The sequence below is a fragment of the Piliocolobus tephrosceles genome, chromosome 11, assembly GCF_002776525.5.
Source record: "Piliocolobus tephrosceles isolate RC106 chromosome 11, ASM277652v3, whole genome shotgun sequence".
Classification (NCBI taxonomy): Eukaryota; Metazoa; Chordata; class Mammalia; order Primates; family Cercopithecidae; genus Piliocolobus; species Piliocolobus tephrosceles.
The window spans coordinates 28,296,254-28,315,890 of NC_045444.1; positions in this window are offsets into that span (position 1 = coordinate 28,296,254).

The following is a 19,637-nucleotide window of genomic DNA, read 5'->3' on the forward strand; positions in this document are numbered from 1 at the left end:
TCCCAGGTAAGAGGCAGCAGTTCTTGGCTACTGTTACAAGTCAGTTGTTTTAGGATTTAAACTGTAGAGAAGTGCAGGATTTTAGCAAGTGCTTTTCACTGCACATATAAAAGCATGCCTTCCAGCCAGCAGTAATCAGTATGAAAGATGACATCTTAAATTTTATTTGCCTCCTAGATATTGCTATTTGAATTGTTGTAAATTCAGAATTGAAATGGAAGGAGGCATTTATTAGTGTTCTAAAACCATAGCACCTTGGTCTTGTCCTAGGACCTTCAGAAATGGACAAAGAACCTGTACTTAGTGACCAAAATATAAGCAAGCATCAAAGTTTATGGTTAAGACGTGGAGGTTGCTTTAAGTTTTCACTAAAATCAGTGCAGTTAACATGGAATTGGCCTCAGTGGGTCACTGCCATTTATGGACACGATGTCTCCTAATAAGTGGATATCATTACACATCCAGGGCTACTTGTTAGTTAATAGAAGTTGACCTTCATGAAGTTAGGTCCTGTGGATGGTGGATGTCTTCAACTGACCTCACTTGATTCTTGCCCATATCAAAATAGGTACTGCTGAGGCCAGTTAATAGGTTATACAGAATAGAGAGTCGTGAAGTCCTAGTTAAAAGCTTTTATATAAATGTCTTGTAGGCATTAATGGATGGAACAATTTTTGGCTACTACTGCATTTTGGCTAATGTATTTTGGCTATTATATTTCTCAGTCTGGCCTATAGTTCTAAGGCATCTAAATTACGGAGCAATGTGGATCTCTGTGCCAGGTTTAGTTAATCAGCATTAAATTAGCTGTTTAAATTCTATTCATCAAATGTCCTTTGGAGCTGCATTCAGGGCCAGCGGAAAGAAGTATGGAGAAACTGACTTCTTGGAATTATGCGTTGCCACCACAGGCTTAGGAATCTTCTTCTCCCATGTGATCTCAGGTTGACTCTATCTACACTATATAACATCAACAATGACTTTAGATTTCAGGAACCTAGTCTATGGTTTCATCCAGAGACCAGAGAATAAATTTTCTAGTGCAAATATTAAAAAGTAATATTATTACGTAGTACAGCAGTCTTCAGTACTCTATCTTTTGCTTGTGTGTCTAAAAAAATTTCAAAAACTACATACTAACTCCAAAATATTAAATTGACATTTAAAATTTGTTCTTAGGAAAAAGAAATTGTGAAGATTATGGAACCAGTTACAGTGGAGGTATTGAGATTTTAAAATAAAATAACTGCTTAAATGAAAGCAATGTAATCTAACTATCATAGTACCATAGTGACTTATACTTGTAATCTGTAAAAAAAAGAAGCTTAATTTTAACAATGAAAAATTTTATATGATTTTTTCCCTGAAATTGTATTTTCATTCTACTTTCCTCATATAATCTTGTGCAATATGAACTATTTCATGCTTGAATGACTTCTGTTGATCCTCTTATATCCCAGCAACAAAAAATATAAACATAACTTAAAACTTTAAAATTGCTATTTGCTATGGATTCTAAGTTATTTTTAAATTAAATTATCACTATAGTCTTAATCTCAAATGATCAAAATAAAGCATAAATTAAAAATATATTTTTAAATTGGTTATTTTTAAATCTTATTAAAAATTATTAAATCTTTTGTTGAGATGATTGTAGCTTGTGTTTTTAAGTAGTTCCTGTAAACATATATTACTGTTATTTGTGATATAATAAAACAAGATTTAACTTACGTTTCATTCCCGTACTTCACTTGTACTGATGTATACACTGACAAAATATGATCATATTATAATAATACATGAGAAAGAAAGGAGTCTTGTTTTGTGGGCTTCAAATTTTTTAAAGTTGTACATATTTAGAGAGCACAAGTGCAGATTTCTTACATGCATATATTGTGTGGTAGTGAAGTCTGACCCTTTAGTGTTCCATCATCCTGATAATGAACATTGTACCCAATAAATTCAACCCTCCCTCCTTTCCCACCATCCCACCTTTTAAAGTCTCGAATGTCTATTATTCTGCTCTATATGTCTATGTTTACCTATTGTTTAACTCCCACTTACAAATGAGAACATGTGGCATTTGACTCTCTGTTTCTGCATTATTTCACTTAGGATAATGGCATCCATATGTTGTTTTTAATAGCAACAACACACACTTGTCTTCTTTCAAAGAGTGTGCAAGAATTCACATAGTCATCTATGATTAAATGTTGTTATGAACTATGTGTCATCCAACAAATTAATTACTTCTCCTTTTCATTTTACTGAGATGAAAGAAATAGAGATGCTCTCACTTGCAAAAATGACTCGTTAACCTATTTTAAAAGATTTTTTTTAATTGCAGGAAAACATACCAATAAAGTATTAGAATAATTTATTAAATAATGTTTATTCTAAATTGATACCATTTATTTCACTCCTTCTTTCCTTCTTCTTTCTTTTCTTTCTTCCTTCCTCCTTCTCTCCCTTTCTCCCTTCCTTCTCTCATTCACTTTGAGAACTTTGTAAATTGAGTGTACTCCAAAGTGGTTCAGTTGTCTAACTATTATTTTAATACAGTTTGCCAGTAAAATATACGTGATAAAATGCTCTTATCATTTATCATTTATACATGATAAAATGCTCTTATCAGTGATATCATTTATTATTGGTATATATTGTTATCAAAACACTAAAGCCACAGATTTGGCTCATCTCATTTATGGAACATAAACACAAACTAGCTTAATTAGCAAATCCAGGTTTCATTATCAAACTAACCAGTCAATCAGAATTATCTTTGGTTATAAAATAAAGTATGGCATCATTTTTAAATGTAAATGAGTATATTAATAGTATTTAGAGAAATATATACATTATTTATATATAAATATATAGAATCCATCTTACAGCATGCATTACTAAAATTAGATGAATCAGGTTTAAAAGCAGAGGTGTCTGACATAATTTCTATTTTTTCAAGATAAGTTTTAAAAAGAAGCCAAATTATTTGTCTTATAATTTTATTTTTAGTACTAAATGAAATATATAGATACAATTTATATATTTTTCAAAAGTGAAGAGCATGATAATAGGCATTATGTTCATAGGGTAAACACCAATGCATAACTGTGGTGACCTCTAGTGTTTAAACTTTTGCAAGTAATTATATAAAAACAATGTATAAAAAAGGCATTAAAAAGCAAAAAATTGGCCAGGCGTGGTGGCTCACGCCTGTAGTCCCAACACTTTGGGAGGCCGAGGCGGGCGGATCACTTGAGGTCAGAAGTTCGAGACCAGCCTGGCCAACATGGTGAAGCCCCATCTCTACTAAAAAAAAAAAAAAAAAAAAAAAAACACAAAAATTAGCCAAGTGTGGTGGTGGGCACCAGCAATCTCAGCTACTCTGGAGGCTGAGACAGGAGAATTGTTTGAACTTGGGAGATGGAGGTTGCAGTGAGCCAAGATGGCACCATTGCACTCCAACCTGGGGCAAGAGAGTGAAACTCTGTCTCAAAAAAACAGACAAACAAACAAACAAAAATTATAACCTTTGCAGCAACATAGGTGCAAATGGAGGCTATCATTCTAAGAAAATTAGTGCAGGAAAACAAAACCAAACACCACATGTTCTCACATAAATGAGAGCTAAACATTGGGTACTCATGGACATAAAGGTGGCAACAAAAGACACTGGAAATACTACTGGGAGAGGGAGGAGGCAGTGCATGGGTTGAAAAACTATTAGTTCTATGTTCAGTAGCTGTAGTGATGACATCATTCATACCCAAATCTCAGCATCACATGATATACCTAGGTAACAAATCTACACCCCTGAATCTAAAATAAAAGTTGGGGGAAAAAAAGAAATCAGTAACAAAAAAAATGAGAAAGTCTGAAATATGTGGACATTAAACTGTGTGCTCCTAAGTAACCAGTAGGTTAAAGTTTCAAGAAAAATTAGAAAATATTTTAAGATGAACAATATGAAATGTACTAAAACATATAGCATGCAGCTAAAGCAGCACTCAGAGGGATATTTATAGCTGTAAACACCTATATTGAGAAAACAAAATCTCAAATAAATAACCTAACTTTCAACTTTAGAATAAACTAGAAAAAGAAGAACAAATTAAACCCAAATCAAGCAGAAAGAAGGAAATAAGACAAAAGTGGAAATAAATAAAATACAATAAATAGAAAAACAGATGAAAAAAATGAATGAAACTAAAATTTGTTTCCCTGAAAAGGTCAAGAAAATTGACAAACCTTTAACTAGACTGACCAAGTAGAAAAGAGGGAAGATTTGAATTACTAAAATCAGAAATAGAATAGAGACATCACTACTGACCTTCTGGAAGTAGAAAACATTATAAGAAAATGCTATGAATAACTGTATGCTAACAAATTTTAAAACCTAGATGAAATGGAAACATTTCTGAAAAGACACAAATTATTCAAACTGATTCAAGGAGAAATAGAAAAATCTGAACAGACCTATAAAAGGTAAAAGGATTGAAATAGTCATGTTTAAACTTTCCACAAAGAAAACTGCAGGCCCAGCTGGCTTCCTTGGCAAATTCTACCAATCTTGTCAAGAAGAATTAAGACCAATCTTTCTCAAATTCTTACAGAAAATAAATGAGAAAGACGTTTCCCATTTGTTCTATGATATCACCCTGATATCAAAACCAGGAAATGGCCTAAAAATAAGAGAAAACTATATATCCAAACTATACTGAGACATAGTGTCTTAATAAGATTGGCAAAAATTTTAAAGTTTAGCAATGTATTATTTTGGTGTGCTTACAAGAAAACAAAAACTCATAAAATAATAGCGAGAATGTAAAATGATTCAACTTCTATGGAGGGAAATTTTGCAATATTAGCAAATTTTATATTTATTCTTGATCCCAGCAATCTCGCTTCCAGGCATCCAACCCACACGTGACTGGCAAATGCAAAAGGACATGTGGCAAGACTTTTTGTTCCTCTATTGTTTGTAAAGACTGAGAACCACCAAAGTGAAGACTGGTTGAATCAACTCTCATGCATTCATGCCAGGAGTAGGACTACACAGCTATAAAAACACATGAGTAGCTATGTAATCTCCAGGAAAAGCGGAGAAGTGAAGTACAAAAAACAAAAAGGAGAAATGTGTGTAAAGTCCTCTACGATGTACGTGACAAAGAGGAGGAGGAAAAATAGCACACATGCATTTATACTTAAAAACTAAAAGAATGAAACAAAATTTTGTTTTTTAGGGAAAAAAAAAAAAAAAACCTTACTTGTGGGAAGGAAGAACTAGGGAGAGGGATAGTTATAGTAGCCAGACTCCTCTGAATGAATCTAGTTTGCAGATTTGACTTTGCAAAAATGTAAATGTTTTATATAATTGTAAAACAAAATTAAATTTAAAAACCAATTCATAAAATGATGCACAAAAATTCAAAGGAAAATTGAGTAAGTGAAACTTTAAAAATGTTTTTTAAAAACCCAGAAATATCTTCATGAAAGAAGCACAACTAAACTGTCTCTATGGATTTAATCTAAAACGTTGCTATTAAATATAAGATATACACTGAGTTTAGGACTAGATAAGATTTAGTTTTTGTTAACACAAGTTAGAAAAAGTGCTAAGCATTTTATAAGATGAAACCAAATGATAATTTGATTATAAGTAGAATATTTTGGGATATGATTTGATTAAACAGACTGTAAAACCTGATTAAAATACATTCACTGAGGCTGGACATGGTGGCTCACACATGCAATCCCAGTACTTTGGGAGGTCAACTTCTGTGGATCACTTGAGGACAGGAGTTGGAGACCAGCCTGGCCAACATGATGAAACCCTGTCTTTACTAAAAATACAAAATTAGCTGGGTTTGGTGGTGGGTGCCAGTAATCCCAGTTATTCGGGAGGCTGAGGCAGGAGAATCACTTGAACCTGGAAGACAGAGGTTGCAGTGAGCCGAGATCTCACCACTGCACTCCAGCCTGGGCAACAGAGAGAAAGTCTGTCTGAAAACATAAAATAAAATGAAACATTCACTGAATCTAAAGTCATGCAAAATGTCTATCTGTGAGTTTTCTGGAACATAACCTGGATTATTTGATAATATTTGAAAAACATTCTTAGTTCATTTAAAATAATAAATATCATAACCTGTAATTTTTTCTCTGCTAGAAGATTCTAGCAAATAACAGATGCATTGGCTTAACGTTAAAATAACTGAAGAGAATTCTTATAGTTAAAGACATTAAATATAATTTTACATCATAATTTTTAACTAATATTGTCTTTGCTTTGTTCTTATCAAACACTTCCCCAAAAGAGTAAACTATAAATGGACAATAGAAGTTATAAAGTCTTTAAATGAAAATCGTCATTCTTATCATTCACATTATGTAAAATATCCAGTTTTATAATATCTCAACAAAGACCAAACTACCCCATTTCTAAGCAGTATATTTTGTAAAAGATACTCAATTTTAAAAGCACTAATATAGATGTACAAAACCTCTAATTTTCATGAAAAAACTTCTTTTTCCAAAGTATATTGTTTGAATTGTCCTGTGGTTAGGATCTCTCATTTTTACCTGCGGATATTAATAGCAAGATTCAGGACAGAAAACTCTCCTCCTTTTCCAAAGAGAGAGGAGGTAGGAAAGGGGAACATATTAGGAAAGGAAGGAAAGAGAATACATCAAATTTAAAAGACCAGATCAATGCACCTCTGTAGTTTTCTGTGTAACTCCAGGGGCTCACATACCCCGTTTGAGAGACTACTGACATGGAAGCTACCCCATCTTTTTGATTGAAGAATGAAATGGTTTATTAAAGTATTATACACCAAAATGTGAATAAAACAATGATATGTGTAGGCCTGTGTTTGGAAATCTCAGCCTCTATCAAATAGGCTTGCACAGGAATTTGAATGGTAACTGGATTAGTTTTAAAAGTAGATTATAGTAAAACTCCCAAGGCAAGAGCAATTGTAGTATGATAGGAATATCATGGAAGAGAAGGTGACAAGAGAGACTGTCTTAAAAGAAAGGTTGCAATCTGAAAGGACAAGGCTGAAATAAAAAAATATCAAAGATGTGCCTGGGACTATCTGTTGGTAAAAACAGCATTAAGAAAAAGGAGTTGTTTTTGTTATTATTCTGTATGAAAAGATGAATGCAGGTCAATGTTATAAAACCGAAAAAACAAAGGCAGGATCTCAAGGAGATGACTGAAATGACTGATTGCAGCCCAGGGTGCCAGAAGCAGAGCCAGTGGGGAAATAGACATTAGGAGATTTTTATTGCATTGAATGGAAAGGAAGGCATATCAAGTGAGTCCTGGTGACTGTAGTTGCCATAATCACAAATGTCTCAACTCTGTAGGAAAGCAAAAGTGTCTCAGAGAGCAGACACAGTAAACAAAGGTAAATGTCTTCCCAAGGGAACGTAAAGATAAGGTGACTGTAGTGTCTCAAATAATCTTAATGAGATATTTTTTCCCCCACTGAGTTTTAGTTCTTATGTCATAATCTCTGGGCAACGATAAGCAGACTGGTGAAGCTGAACCCTAGAAAGTTGTTGTAGCTTAACCCTTCCCATAGATATCATTGAGTCTCTCGTGTGGTTTTGGACAAGATGAACATTGATTGTCTAGTTTATATGAAGTATTGAGTTCTGGGAACATCGTTTGTGCCCAGGATAAAAATCTAATAACCACAAAGTCACTTGCATTTCTAAAATTTATGGTGGAGGTTTATACTCTACATCTTCTGTGCCTAATTACAACAGTTGATACTGTAAAGGCTCTTAAAAATTTAGAGAAGAGGCCAGGCACGGTGGCTCACGCCTGTAAACCCAGTACTTTGGGAGGCCGAGGCGGGCAGATCACAAGGTCAGGAGGTCAAGACCATCCTGGCTAACATGGTGAAACCCCCTTTCTACTAAAAATACAAAAAATTAGCTGGGTGTGGTGGCAGGCACCTGTAGTCCCAGCTACTTGGGAGGCTGAGGCAGGAGAATGGCATGAACCCGGGAGGCAGAGCTTGCAGTGAGCCAAAATCTCACCACTGCACTCCAGGCTGGGTGACAGAGTGAGACTCCATCTCAAAAAAAAAAAAAAAAAAAAAAAAAAAAAAATTTAAAAAAAGAGTAGTGAATTTGGGTTTGGATTAATTCCAATTTTGAAAATGTTGAAGAAGCCATACTCAGTCTATGTAAATACAGCCCACTGTTTCTGCTGAAAGAACCCCAAGTCTATTCAGACTTTACAACAAAAAAGGCCAACTCTGACAAGACAGAGAAACGTGAATGAACAAGCAATTGGGGAATCTTATTCCAGACTTTATTTTTTCTTGAATATGTAATTAATTATTTTGAACTTTGATCATGCTTTTCTTTCATCTGCTAGGAAAAGAAGGTTACGTTTTGGATATTTTGGATATCTTCCTGATAATCCTTAATTCAACCATGTACAATCTCTGTGTGGTTAACATGTATGTTGCATAACCTCTGATGAGTTCTATTGGGCAAGGTATCCGGACACAATTGGGATAAGTATTAAAGTAGAGAATACAATTTTGATCTTAGAGTTTATTACATTAAGGTCCTTTCATGACCTATTTTTAGAGCTTTCTGACAATAACAAGTACCTGAACATGAGTGTCTACGAAAAAATAAGAAAAAGAACAATGCTAGGTACAGTGAGGAGGTCTGCTGATCGGCTGATCTCCTCCCCAGCTATAGCCAGCCATGTGCTTGATCCACTACAAACCTTAATTGTTAAGCCTAATAAATTAAGAGACAGGAAAATATGAAGTATTAACTGAGGATATTGGGAAGAACACTTATTTATTACTCCTCCTGTATGTATAGAGGGGACAAAATTATATTCCATTATTCAGGAGGAAAAAATTATTGAAGAAGCATTTTCAGCTGCTTTGTTCTCTCATTCCCTTTCTGAGAGAAATGCCTTACCTGATTATTTTGTCAGAAGAAACTTAGTTTCTTTTTATCCTATTTCTTTACACATCTGTCTTTTTATGAAGAGGTTCCATTTTGCCTGTTCCTTTGGGGCAAGACATGGTTGTCCAGCAGGCTCATTAACTAGGTAGGTAAATCAGTTTAATTTAGGAATTTAAGCCCATTTTTCCTGTCTATTCAATATTAATTTCTTCAATCAACTTTATCAGTAAATATAAACATAATTTCAATCTCCAATTGTTTGATCAACGTCTACATTTCAAATGATTGTGAAGTTGCAAAGGGTGCGAGAAAGAGGGTGTTATTTCTACTTTGGATAAAATATGGAGGTTTGGGTACCATATGTCAACCAATGGGGTTTACTAGTTTCTCAATATCTTAAAAGTCTGATTGTTTCCAGATCCTGCATCTATTTATTTATTTTATTTTTTATTTTTTGGTTTGCCGGAATTACTTTTGATGACAGACAGTAGTCAGTGTAAAACCCGGTGTCTTCTGCCCAGAAACATCAAAACTTTATTTGAGTGATAACAGAATTAAAAAGAAAGATGTGGTCTCATAATACAGGAAAACCTACGAGTAATAATAAAAATATGTTGGCAATAGAGATAACTGAATTTTTGTTCAAATTACAAAAAATCAATAATTAATTTTATTTTTAAAGTCGCATTTCTCCCTAAATTTATCTCTCCTCAAAATAATCAACAGTAGCAATATTGTTTTGACAAATGAAAGTCTTTAATTTGAGTTTAAAACTGGTATTTTACAAGGTCCACCTTGTTTCTGTCAAAAAGACAATGATCACATCTTTTAGACATAAGAAAAATTTCAAAATCCAAAAAAATTAAAATAAATCACATAGCATTTGAAGTCAACAAATTATTAATGGGAATTTTTTTCCTGTTGTATACACATACAATTATTTTAAACAAATCACTTTTAATCTAATTAATACTTATCTTCCTGTTTTCTTCTTTCACATTGTGCTTTCCAATCAAGAGAAGTAGCATTTTTAAGTTTACTATGCTCTATAAATTATCTATTGCACTAGGTAGGATGATTTTGGATGCAAAGAAAACGCTATAAAAAGGGGATTACAGGGGGCAAAAAAATATGGAGATTGGGTGGTCTTTCCCAAATCTCAACAATATTATCAAGTTCTCAAGTTCCTTCTATCTCTGCTTAGCCATTTACAGTGATTGACTTAACCTCTTAGGCCTACTCCCCTTTTGATCCAAAGGTGGCTACCACACTTCTAGGTGTCACATGCAGATAAGAAGAAAGTATCCAGATCCAGAAGCTGTGTTTTTCTCCTACCCATCATTTTCCAAAACAAGGAAAACATTTTCCGGATATCTCCAGTGAAGCTCTTCTCATTACTTGGCAGAAGTAAATCTAATGCATCCATCTAAGCCAATAAAGGAAAATGAATTGAATTATTAGAAATGATATTTAAATATTTAACAATCATTGTAACATGGTCACCTACCAGTTAGAACTGAATATAACTAATCAAAATGGGGAAAGGCCATCAACCATTAAAGATGAATATTCGGTTATCTGTTATCTGCCTATCTATATAGCACTAGGAATTGCTACTCTTGGCTTAGATTAGTGGTTCTTAAATTATGTTCTTTGAAGCAACAACCTCAGCATCATTTGGAAACTAGTTAGTAATGAAAGTCCTCGGACTCCACCTAAAACCAACTGAGTTAGAAAGCATTGAGGATGGATGGGACCCAGCAATCTGGATCTTACCAAGCCCTTCAGGTAATTACAATGCATGCTACAATGTTAAAATCACAGGCATAGACAAATCATTATCTTACCCTGAAACACACAGACACCAAATAAATACCTCAACTAAGGGCTTAGTAGAGCCAATATTATAGAAGAAGAAATTGAGGGAACAGAGAACCAATAGTGTTTCTAACGTATCCACCTTCTTCTTTTTATCTTTAAATAATTGAGAAATTCAGAAGAATTATAGAAAGTGGTCAGGTAATAAATTTAAGTAGAAAATTGATACTACATCATGGTTAATTATATTCTATTTGCCTTTAAAAATTTGTAGTGAAAGTAATCATAAACAGACATGAATTCTTTTTCCTGTAATAATTCCGGTAAGCTGGAGTGTGCTGGAGATACTTCAAACAGAGTGAGTTAACAGATTATGTAACTCTACCAATAATTATTAAACACCTACTATATGCCTGGTTCTAGAGTATACAGGAATTGTCTTGCATTTCTTCTTAACCCATGTTAAAATGTATCTTAAACATACATGAGAAACAGCAAGCTTACACTAAAGGAATTTCTTAAGTATAAGGTGATTTGATGCTTAGAAGCCAAGACTTTTTCTAGAACAGTCATCTCCACATCAGTGGCTTCTTAGGGAGTAAAACAATGTTGATAGTCTTGATATGGAATGCTTTAATATTGAGCATGCATACAGATAGCAAGTAATATTTTATTAATGTATAATTCTTTCAGGGGTTTCTGTCAACTTTTATGAACTCCCAGGAGGGGATCACTTGTGACAATGCTTCTAGAGTAAAAACTGTTTTCAGAAGTTCCAATCTGCTCTTCATTGACACTTTCCATACAGAGATAAGAGCATGACAATGGTTTTCTTTAAAAGAGTCGAAAGCTTATATGTGCCACCATGGAATACTATGCAGCCATAAAAAAGGATGAGTTTGTGTCCTTTGTAGGGACATGGATGCAGCTAGAAACCATCATTCTCAGCAAACTCTCGCAAGAACAGAAAACCAAACACCGCATGTTCTCACTCATAGGTAGGAACTGAACAATGAGATCACTTGGATTCAGGAAGGGGAACGTCACACACCGGGGCCTATTATGGGGAGGGGGGAGGGGGGAGGGATTGCATTGGGAGTTATACCTGATGTAATTGATGAGTTGATGGGTGCAGCACACCAACAGGGCACAAGTATACGTACGTAACAAACCTGCAAAAAAAAAAAAAAAAAAAAAAAAAAAGAGTTAAAAGCTTAAAAAGAAAAGGCAAACTTTAAAGTTAGCAGAACATCAAACAAAATAATCATATATTTCACAAAATATATGTATCTTGATTTGTCAGCCAGTATGTGTTTTCAACAGAAGAAACTGGTAAAAACCCTCAATAGTAGGCAAACATAAAGGTTAAATTTGGGTTTATTTTAATTCTACTGTAATATCTAAACTAGTTTTATCATATTGCTTCTTTTTTTTCAACCCTCTGACAAATAGACTTTACACAAAAAGACTTTACACATTTACAAACTGATGAATCATTATTAATTCATGGGGATATGAATATGCAGTGAAATTCATGACTAAAGGTTATTAATAACTTGCAATTTTGCAATTATTTATGTTTCTTGAAGCCAGCAGGTAACAGTGCTTTGAACATTTTGACTTTATCATATATCACAGAATTTACCAGACCAAAAAAAAAATTTCTGAAGATTGAGCCAAAAAAATCATGTTTACTTACACTTTTCCCTCTTATGCATTCTTATTCTCATATTTAACTTTAAGAACTACATGTGGCCAGGAACGGAGGCTCTCGCCTGTAATCCCAGCACTTTGAGGGGCCAAGGCAGGTGGATCATGTAGTCAGGAGTTTGAGACTAGCTTGGCCAACATAGTGAAACCCTGTCTCTACTAAAAATATAAAAATTTAGTCGGACGTGGTGGCGGGCGGCTGTAATCCCAGCTACTTAGGAGGCTGAGGCAGGAGAACCACTTGAACCCAGGAGTGGGAGGTTGCAGTGAACCGAGATCTCACCATTGCACTCCAGCCCAGGAGACAGTGTGAAACTCCATCTCAAAAAAAAAAAAAAAAAAAAGAACTAGATGTATTTGATAAAATTGTATGTTTTTCTGTTAAATTATCTAATATTTAAAAAGTAAGAGTCTTTCTGAAGCTGTAGCTAGAACATTTGAAGAATATGCAATTATTCTGTTTGCACAATTATAAGAAAATGACTTGTGAAATTAATAACAGTAGACTCATCTCTTTCAACCAGACTTCAGAAAATGAATGATTTTCCAAATAGGTGAATATGAGTGAACTGAATGAATCTGAGTGAACACTTTGCTCCTAAAAAGTAAAGCCAAATACATAGAGGACATACACCAGATACTGCAACTCCACTAAATCTGAGATGATGTATTGTTACTGTGTATACTGCCGGGGGAAAAAACACACACACACAACAACAACAATCTGGAATTAAAATTGTAAACCGACGTTGTAAGACAGACACATCCTGATTTTAAAGATGTTAAAATGTGTAAATAAGTGGACTCCAGACTGTTAAAATATACTATATCATATTTGTTTCTCTTCCTCTTGTCATTATTTCCAGAGGTGAGAAGGACTTGTACAAATTAAGAGAGTTGACTACAACTAAAGAGTATCACCTCTTTTTTTTTTTTTTTTTTTTGGAAAACTGTTGATTAGAAAAATATTAATCTCTATGACTCAGATTTTTAACTGATTTTAATTCATTCTTTATTTTATTTCAGTTAAAACCAATACTAACTGTAAAAAAAATATTTTATTAAGGCAGTTTTATTTTATTTTATTAAGGTGCAGACCTGGAAATGCCACAGTAGTTTATCAACAATTTGGAACCTACAGCTAAATCACAGATCTAAATAAGGAAGTTGTCGTGCCATACTTATCAATGGCTCCCCACTCCCTACAAGAAAATGTGCTCACTCTCAGCACTACTTATCCGGAGTTTCAGCCGAGCTCATACTTACGCCATAGCATCTCATTTGCAGCTTCCTTACTCACCCTATATCACTACCATGCACAACACAATAAAGACCAATGTCCTCAAGCTATTTCATATTTCTGTGTTTTCACAGATGCTCTTTCTCATCCTGCAATGTTCTTCCCATTGTAGACTACATGAAAAATCCTTCCTCATTATTTAAGGCCCTATTCAAGCGGCTCTTGCACTCTGAAAACTTTCCTAACCTACACTGTTTTAGCCAGGATTCCAGACTGAACATATAAATATATATGTGTGTATGTGTATATATATATATGTATATATATGTATATATACACACACACACGCAAATATATATTTAATTTATCCTTTATTTATATATATTTATTTATTTTGAATACATATTTATAGATGATTACAGGCACGCAAACATAAAGGTTAAATTTGTGCTTATTTTAATTCTGCTGAAATATTTAAACTAGTTTTATCATATTCCTTTGTATTCTGTCTTCTTTTCAGCCTTCTGAAAAACAGACTTTATACAAAAAGTGAGACATTTGCAAGCTGACGATTATTATTGTCAATATTAAAAATTCATTACTAATGAATATTTAAAATGTATGTAACATATTATATATATTATAATCATATATATACACATACAAAAAGAGAGAGAGAGAGAAGAAGGGATTTACTAGGGTAATCGACTTACTTGATTATGAAGGCTGAGAAGTCTCAAGATAGGCCATTGGTGAGCTGGAGAACTAGGGAAGCCAGTAGCAGGGTTCAGAACAAGAACTAACAAAGCCAGTGGTGTAATTCTTAGTCCAAAACTGAAAGTCTGAGATCCTGGGGGATGCTGATGCCAGTCTCAGAATCCAAAAGAGAGAGAATCTGGAGTTCTGGCATCCAAGGTCAGGAGAAGTATGGTGTCGCAGTTCCAGAAGAGTGAGAGTAGGAATTTGGCAAGTATTCGCTCTTTGTCTGCATGTTTTATTCCATTGGGCCTCCAGCTAATTGGATGGTGTTTGCCCCCATGGAAGGCAAATCTTCCCCACTCCATACACAGACTCACGTGCCAATCTCCGGAAACACCTTCACAGGAACATCTGGGGCAGACCAGTCACTCTAATCAAAAGCAAAGCCACCAGGCTTTCTCTTACAACAGAAGGATGGGCTCAGTGCCTACTGAAGCATTGAGAATTATTAATGCACTAATTACAAATAAATAATTCTTTATTAGGTTGGTGCAAAGGTAATTGAAGTTTTAGACATTAAAAGTAATGGCATGACTTTTTGACATTAAAAATTGCAATGACAATTTCTAGCCCCTGTTTTATTGTGTGTTTGCATGCACTCATGTGTGTGTGTGCATGTGTGTGTGTGTGTATTTGAGAATCCATTAAGGGACCAAATTATGTACTTCATTTCTGTTTCTTTTATAACCATTACTATACTACACACATACATGGTACTGAATAAAAGTTTGTTGAATCAATAATTGTTAAATGGAATCTAACAATGACAATTCTAGCCCCTATTTTATTGTGTGTGTGTGTGTGTGCATATGTGGGTGTGTACCTGTGAATCCATTAAGGGACCAAATTATGTCCTTCATTTCTGTTTCTTCTATAACAATACTGTACTTATCAACATACCGTGTACCACATACATGATACCAAAAGTTTGTTGAATCAATAATTGTTAAATGGAATCTATAAAAATATTTAAACTTTCATTAAACAAAATTGACTCAACTTCTTTTGAAGAAAACTTTTATTTTCATTGTCTTTATTTTGTGAAACTTATGAAACTTGATCATTCTTTCCTTTCTATTTGGAGAGGGATACTGGTGATCATTTTCTACATGAAGAAAGTGAGATCCTTGGCTTAAGTCTTCATTTTTTAAAAAAATTATACTTTAAGTTCTGGGGGACATGTGCAGAACATGCAGGTTTATTACATAGGTATATAAGTGCCATGGTGGTTTGCTCCACTCATCAACTCGTCATCTACATTAGCTATTTCTCCTAATGCTGTCCCTCCCCTTGCCCCCTGCCCCCAACAGGCCCTGATCTGTGATGTTCCCCTCCCTGTGTCCATGTGTTCTCATTGTTTGACTTCCACTTATGAGTGAGAACATGTGGTGTTAGTTTGCTGAGAATGATGGTTTCCAGCTTCATCCATGTCTCTGCAAAGGACATGAACTCATCCTTTTTATGGCTGCATAGTATTCCATGGTGTATATGTGCCACACTTTGTTTATCTAGTCTATCATTGATGGGCATTTGGGTTGCTTCCAAGTCTTTGCTATTGTGAACAGTGCTGGAATAAACATACATGTGCATGTGTCTTTATAGTAGAATGATTTATAATCCTTTGGATATATATCCGGTAATAGGATTGCTGGGTCAAATGGTATTTCTGCTTCTAAATCCTAGAGGAATTGCCACACTGTCTTCCATGGTGGTGGAACTAATTTACACTCCCACCAACAGTGTAAAAGCATTCCTATTTCTCCACATCCTCTCCAGCATCTATTGCTTCCTGACTTTTTAGTGATCGCCATTCTAACTGGCATGAGATGGCATATCTGATTGTGATTTTGATTTGTATTTCTCTAATGACCAGTGATGATGAACTTCTTTTCATATGGTTGTTGGCTGCATAAATGTTTGTTGTCTGTTTGTCTTCTTTTGAGAAGTGTCTGTTCGTATCTTTAACTCACTTTTTGTTTTGTTCTTGTAAATTTGTTTAATTCTTTGTAGATTCTGGATATTAGCTCTTTGCCAGATGGATAGATTGCAAAAATTTTCTCCCATTCTGTAGGTTGCCTACTCACTCTGATGATAGTTTCTTTTGCTGTGCAGAAACTGTTTAGTTTAGTTAGATCTCATTTGTTCAATTTTGGCTTTTGTTGCCATTGCTTTTGGTGTTTTCCTCATTAAGTCTTTGCCCATGTCTATGTCCTGAATGGTATTGCCTAGGTTTTCTTCCAGGGTTTTTATGGTTTGGTCTTACATTTAAGTCTTTAATCCATCTTGAGTTAATGTTTGTATAAGATATAAGGAAGGGGCCCATTTTCAGTTTTCTGCATATAGTTAGCCAGTTTTCCCAACACTATTTATTAAATAGGGAATCCTTTCCTCATTACTTGTGCTTGTCAGGTTTGTCAAAGATCAGATGGTTGTGTATGTTATTTTTGAGGCCTCTGCTCTGTTCCATTGGTCCATATATCTGTTTTGGTACCGGTGTCATGCTGTTTTGGTTACTGTAGCCTTGTAGTGTATTTTGAAGTCAGGTAGTATGATTCCTCCAACTTTGTCCTTTTTGCTTAGGATTGTCTTGGCTATGTGGGCTCTCTTTTGGCTCCCTATGAAATTTAAAGTAGTTTTTTCCAATTCTGTGAAGAAAGTCAATGGGAACTTGATGGGGATAGCATTGAATCTATAAATTACTTTGAGCAGTATGGCCATTTTCATGATATTGATTCTTCCTATCCATGAGTATGAAATGTTTTTCCATTTATTTGTGTCTTCTCTTATTTCCTTGAGTAGTGGTTTGTAGTTCTCCTTGAAGAGGTCCTTCATATCCCTTGTAATAGGCATTTTATTTTCTTTGTAGAAATTTTGAATGGGAGTTCACTCATAATTTGGCTGTTTGTCTGTTATTGATGTGTAGGAATTCTTGTGATTTTTGCAAATTGATTTTGTATCCTGAGACTTTGCTGAAGTTGCTTATCAGATTATGGAGATTTGGGAATGAAACAATGGTCTTCATTTTAAAAAAAAAATAGATTGTTAGTCTTCTATTAGATAGTGTATATATATGTGTGTGTGTATATATACTATCTAACTATATATACATATATATGTGTATATAGATACATAGATATACATATATATGTATATGTAATATAGTATATATATGTATATATAGAGAGAATGGTAAATAAACAATATATTTTTGGTAAGATTTTTTAAGAGAAGTTGGGACAGATATTTTCCTAAAATATCTTAACAAATATTCTTTCTTAAGGACCTAAAGAAGAATAACTCTCCAAGATTTCTCTGATTGCATTGAATCAATTCAGATTTTATTTCCTCCCTTTTTAAAGTAAAAGTGCAGGTAACACAGGAAGCCAGGTAGGACTCTTCATTCAATACAGATACTACTCATTCACACTAGACTATACAACTACTATATGTGACTTCATTTCATTCTATTTACCTTATTTTTAATTGCCTATATATTTTACTTTGTTGTTTTCCTTCTTTTCCTTTTTGCTCTCTGATGGATTCATCTGGAAGTTCTTCTGTAGTTTTGCTTTCCAGCCATGGTTGTATTTCTTTTACTAGCACTCCCTACTATATACAATTTACCTCTGTGTAAGAACCAATTACCAGCTATCTATCCACCCAAACTCTCTTCTTACTCTTTCTTTCCCATAAGTAAAATATAATATTGAAAACATTTCCACTTTTTTACATCCCCACCCACAGATGAAACTCTGGAAAGTACTTTATTTCTTCTGCTCCAATTCCATTCAGCAGGTTTTGCTATGATCACTCAGAACATTTAGTTCCTTATAGCAGCTTGTGTCTTCTATTTTAAGAAACTATAGTTAGGACTGATTATGTATTATCAGTCACTGTATACTTACCCACCACTTACCACTGCATTTTTCTTTTCCTTTTCCTCTCATTGAGATCACCGATCTGATTTATCTATTAGTTTGCTTGAATGATGAGCTCTTATTAAATGTAAAGATACAGCCTATGAAGCTTACATACTCTCCAATATTTTATTGCCAAGTGAAAGCTTTCTTACCTAGGTAGAATATTCTTTGGCTGAAGTCTATTTCTCTTGAGTTTATATTGTACACCTTTATAATGTCTATAGTCACTGGTGAGAAAGTACTCTTTTCCTTTGTCTGTAACTTTAGCTTGTGTGTGGCAGACTTAAAAACTCTTTAAAATTGGAGTTCAGGAATTTTGCCAGGTTATAACCAATTCTTTGTTCCACCAATCTTGCCCAGAATTTAATGAACAATTTTAATTTCCTGACTCAAGTGTTCCTTCACACCAGGGAAATTTTCTTCTCTATTTGTTTAATTACTGTCTCTTCTCCATCTGTTCCTTTTCTTTTTTCTTCTGAAACTTCTATTATTCACATGTTATGTCTTCTGTATCTGTTCTCAATTTCTCTTTTCTTCCACTTCACGATTTTCATCACTTTATGTTTTTGCTTTGCGTTTTGGGATATTCTTCTACTTGATTTCCCAGACCACTAATTCAAATCTTAACAGTGATAATCCACTCTCTTTATTCAATCTTTAAAGTTTTGGTTGAAAATCATGTTCTTATACTTCCAGTAAGTTATTCTTCGTGCTGTTCAGACTTTTCAGTGATGATAGATAGATAGAGAGAGAGATACCCAATATGCAGATATAAACTTAGGAATAGATATAACTATATGAAACTGGAAGTTTAGTGTATACATTTTTCCTGTACCTTTCCATGGTATTCAGTATATTTTTAAAATGACTCTTTAATGTTTGCCTTGAATTTTATTGTTTGGCTACATCAAATTTATTAATAACTAAGCATTTAGTAACCATTATTGAGCTTTTTGGCTATAAGTGTTTTACTCTGTATAATTTTGCTGTGGCAATCCTTTCAGTTGTGCATATTCTAGAAGCTGAGATATAAATGTGGTAATATCCAGGGCTTGAGTCATATTTTCAGTCACTTTTTTTTTTTTGCTTCATTATTTATGTTATGAAAAATTTCTACAATAAAGGCATATTGATCTATAATAGAAAACTCATTTTTGCCTTTTTCTTTCTTTCTTTCTTTCTTTCTTTCTTTCTTTTCTTTTCTTCTTCTTCTTCTTTTTTTTTTTTTTTTTTTT